Here is a 4,961-nt window from a genome sequence, read left to right on the forward strand (position 1 = left end):
GTGCTTTCTGTGCCACACTTTAGGTAGCTTTCCATGGAAGCAAATAAGAGGTGGTATCTGGAATAAAATAAAACATGCAATGCTAAGGTTTATGTGCAGGGAAGAATATAATTTATATCGATATATACTATTCTTGGCTTGTTATTAGAGGTCAGATGGCAATTCTATGTATATAAATCCAAATTAGTTTGATCAAAACATTCATTAGTGAGGAGAAATTTCTAAATTATATTACCTCAAAGTTCCCTTTTTATGCCTTTCTGCCAACCTCCTTGCCAAATTGAAAATATTTCTCTGAGTGTTCCAATTGAAAAAATAATGGATTTCAAAGCATCTTCTTCTTGCCATGACAATCACTGGAAATTAGGACACATATATAGGAGGCAAAATCGAAACCAAACCCCCTGAAAATAAGGCATTTATTTGTTGGGTTTGGAATTGGAGATTTTTGGCCAATTTTATTTAGGTGATATGCTTTCCCCCAATACTTCTTGCTTTTGGGATTTGAATAAGGCTCTTAGACCTTTGAGCTCAATTCCCTGTCTCTTCTTACACTAATTATTTTTAAAAATAACTAAACACTTAAAATTGTTAAGTGATAAATTCTTAGATTTATGGATCCAATAAAAAACAGTGCCTCCTCACTTTTTCAGTGCTTGTGCTGATTTATATGGGCTTTGCTGGCACAAATTTAGATTAACATTTTTTTATTGAATCTTGTCTAAAATGTTTAAACTTGAAGGGAAACTTTGAGAGAGAATTCATTCTCCCAATTGTCTCATTGGATTTGGCTTTAGCAACACAGAATGTGTAAGCACTGATGAGACTACTGGTTTATTTCTGGATATACACTAGTCTGCCCAGCCCATTAGGGGAAGAGATTTCTTATCCCATTCATAATCCCACCAGAATGGAGTGTTCTGCTTGGTATTTCAAGGTGTTACAGCCTGATTACTGTGTATGAAAACAGGGGTTTACATTTTCCAGGATCCTAGCAATTGAGCCAAACTCTTCCTGACTTAGTCATCAATAAAAGAATTATTGCCTCAACAGCAAACAAAACAAAATTAAAAACAAAAACAAAAACAAACCCACAAACAATCTAGTTAAAAATGAGCAGAGGACCTGAATAAACAGTTTTCCAAAGAAGACATACTGACAGCCAGTAGATATACGAAAAGATGCTTTATCTCTCTCATCAGGGAATGCAAATCAAAACCACAAGGAGATACCATCTCATACCTGTCAGAATGGCTAGAATTAAAAAGACAAGAAAAAAAAAAAAAGAGTTGGTGAAAATGAAGAGAAAAGGACTCTTGGGGCACATGGGTGGCTCAGCCAGTTGAGGGTCAGACTCTTGGTTTCAGCTCAGGTCATGATCTCGGGGTTGTGAGATTGAGCCCTGTGTTGGGCTCCATGCTCAGTGTGGCATCTGCTTGAGATACTCTCTATCCTTCTCCACCTTCTCTTGCTTGTGTTCTCTGAAATAAATTTATAAAATCTTAAAAAAAATAATAAAATAAAAAGAGGACTCTTGTGCACTGCTGGTGGGAATGTAATTGATATAGCCACTGGAAAATAGGATGGAGTTTCCTCAAAAAATTAAAATTAAAATACCATATGATCCTATAACTCCACTATGGAGTATTTACCCAAAGAAAACAAAAACACTAATTCAAAAAGATATATCCACCCTATGTTAATTGTACCATTACTTATAATAGCTAAGAAATGGAAGCAAACTGGTCCATTGGTAGACAAATGGATGAGAAAGATGTGATACACACATACAATGCAGTGTTATATAGCCATAAAAAAGGATGACATCTTGCCAGTTGAAACAACATGGATAGACCTAGAGGATACCATGCTAAGTGAAATAAGTCAGACAGAGAAAGGCAAATACCATATGACTTTACTCATATATAGATCCTAAAAGCAAACAAACAAACAAAAATCCAAATGACTAGGCAAGCAAACAAAAAGCAGAATTAGACCTGTAAATATAGAGAACTGCTGGTTGTCAGAGGGGAAAGGAGTAGGGGATGGGCCAAATGAGTGAAGGGGAATAGGAAATACAGTTTTGCAGTTATGGAATGAATAAGTCATGGGAATAAAAGATGCAGAATAGGGATAGTCACTGGTGTTGTAAGAGTGTTGTATGGTGATAGATGAGAGCTACACTTGTGGTAAGCCCAGCATAATGCATAATGTATAGGGAAGCTGAATCACTGTTGTACACCTGAAACTAATGTAACATTGCATGTCAACTAACCTCAAAAATTTAAAAAAGGAATTATTCAGAGACCTCTTTAGTGCATTTGGAAGAACGTGTTAGAGTTCAAAAATTCAAATTTCTGGGTTGCAGCTTCCTGCAGCTTTAATCATAGCCTCTCTCTTTTTGGTCACGATTTTCCTCAGTTGAGCTCAGTTTGGTCTCCAGAAGTCCAGTAGTGTTCCATGCACCTGGACGGACACTGAATTGGGAGGACAATTAAATAGCTGAGAACCACGAACTCAAAGAACTCTGCCTTTCTTCTTTGTTTCAAGTCGGGAATTCTTCTAGGCTTTACTTTCAGGATGATCAAATCCTTCTGGTTTTTACCCTCCAGTTGCAGGCTACCAGCAAAGTGTGGAATTGGTTTCATTACTTTGTGAGATTGTGGTGACAGTGACTCATGCAGGGATAGTTATTTGCTTCCTGTGATTTTCCTGCCATGCAGGTGGTTGGTTATATATATATATATATATATATATAAACTTTTTTAAGAAGTTATTTTCAGATATGTCCTGAAATAATATCACCTCTGTTGGGTTGCCTAAGGTAACAGGACACTGAAGGAGGAGGAGTAGGGGGATGGTCTTGCATCAGAGGCAGTAAAATGTGTTAAAATGACAGTGCATGTTAGAATAGCTTTGCATAGAATATAATACTGTGATTGATAGATGGTTGTGATTTTATTAAAATATTATTCAAAATCACATTAACAGTAAAGAAATGTTTACCATGAAAATTAAGCAGGAATATTGATACCTATTCCATGCACCCTCACTCCCAGTCTTCTGTCATCCAGAAGAGAGATTAGATTTTTGAAAAGCTTATTTTTGACAGGTAAATTGTACATAATATTTTTGAGGTGTAGATGTTAAATGGATTTTGAATATTTAAACATTGCCAGAACATTTGTCTATCCATACTATTAGTGAGTCAAATTAAAAAAAAAAAAAGTCCTACTTGTCAAATTCATAGGTGTTTCATCCTGATACAGGTTAAATGCCTCATTTCCTAATTTCTGAACTTGTTAATTTAGTAAATGCACACTGAGCTCAGTTGTCCCTGTAAATTTAATCAATCAACAAATGCTCCCTTTGAGGCATGCTTCCTTAAAAGTGCCAGGGAGGCACTGTGGGGATGCTGGCTTCTGGAGATGACAGCAAGCTCTTTAGATCTTGTTCTGCCAGCTTCTCTTTCTCCACCCAGCCTGGAAGCACTGGCAACTACCTGGGGTTCTTTGTGAGGAACTGAGAGGCTATTCTGAATCAGGCAACAGCTTCCGTATTAGCATGGTCCTGCGGTTCTTCTGAGGAAGAACATAGCAAGGACGCTGCCTGCTTTGACAACCTGTCTGCTGCCCTGAACTTGCTATTTTTCTAAGCAGATTCCTTTTTCAATTCATCTTTATGCTTAGATTTTTCTAAGCATATAAGTTTATATGTGTTATATATATATATAAATATATAAAATTAAGTTTTATAAGTTTTCTATAAAACTACAACTATCAGAAGAAGCACACATTTACTCTGAGAGGATATTACTGAGCTAATCTCATGAGATATCATGACTCCCATACACTTAATTTTGGCTGTTATCAATTGGATATTTCATATCAAGGAGGATAGGATTCTGCTGGAGAACCAATTGATGCTGTTGTCAGTTTTTCCTGGGTATGGTTCTATTTTCTTTTTAATTTGATGGCAGGAGTGACTCAGAATACGATCTAGGAAAAGGTGACATGATCTATATTCTTAATGTAAGAACCTGTTTCTAATGATCAATTTCCACATCAAAGGTTTAACTTTATTCTTTCACTTTAAATATAGGCCAGGCAGCACTTCTAACTCCTATCTTTTCCATTAAATATTTAATTATGTTTTTAAAAGTTTGAAATAGATGACCTATTACTTTATAGAAGAAAATGCATAACTTTTTTTATTATTGAATTTGGGAAGAGGCAACATATTGAGAGCTAAAATTTGTACACTTCAGCGGATTTTAGGTGAATGATAAGGTATTTGTGGTCATTGAAATAATAATACGGTCAGATTTCCAGAGAAGACCTAATCTATAATGAGATGATTGTTTCATTTATGGTAGAAACTTAGGGAAGGGAACTTCAGCATTCAGTGAAAATTGCAAATCTATGCTTGTCTTGGGGAAAAAATAAGAGCCACTCTACAGACTGAGTTAAGGTGAAATGAAAAGATTCATCTTATGAATTTTCTACCCACCAAACAAATGATACAAAAAAATTAATAAAGAAAGAAAGACACCTTTATTAGTTCCCCAATTAATATGTTAACCACTTTCTACATTCCAGGCACTGTACTAAGTGAATGTGCTCTAGCTCATCTTGGTTACTGTCCAATACCATTAAATATTATCCTGACCCGGATCTTCACTGCTGTTCCCAACCCAGGTCTTCACTGCTGTTCTACAGCTACCAGGTTCTGGGCCCTGAAAAAATTCTCTCGCACTACTTAATATTTCCTTATTTTGAACGTTGGTGAGATTTGTTAGCACGAGCCCTCAGTCTTCCTGCTCCTCTCTCTAATTAACCATCCATGGGACCTGAATTTACCTGCATAAATGGTACTGATAATAATGGGTGTACCCATTCCTTTTGGGAGGAGATTGTACATTTCTGGTGTGGTTGCTGGGCTACCACAGAAATAATGGGACC

Source organism: Mustela lutreola, chromosome 10 (genome assembly GCF_030435805.1).
Source record: "Mustela lutreola isolate mMusLut2 chromosome 10, mMusLut2.pri, whole genome shotgun sequence".
NCBI lineage: Eukaryota > Metazoa > Chordata > Mammalia > Carnivora > Mustelidae > Mustela > Mustela lutreola.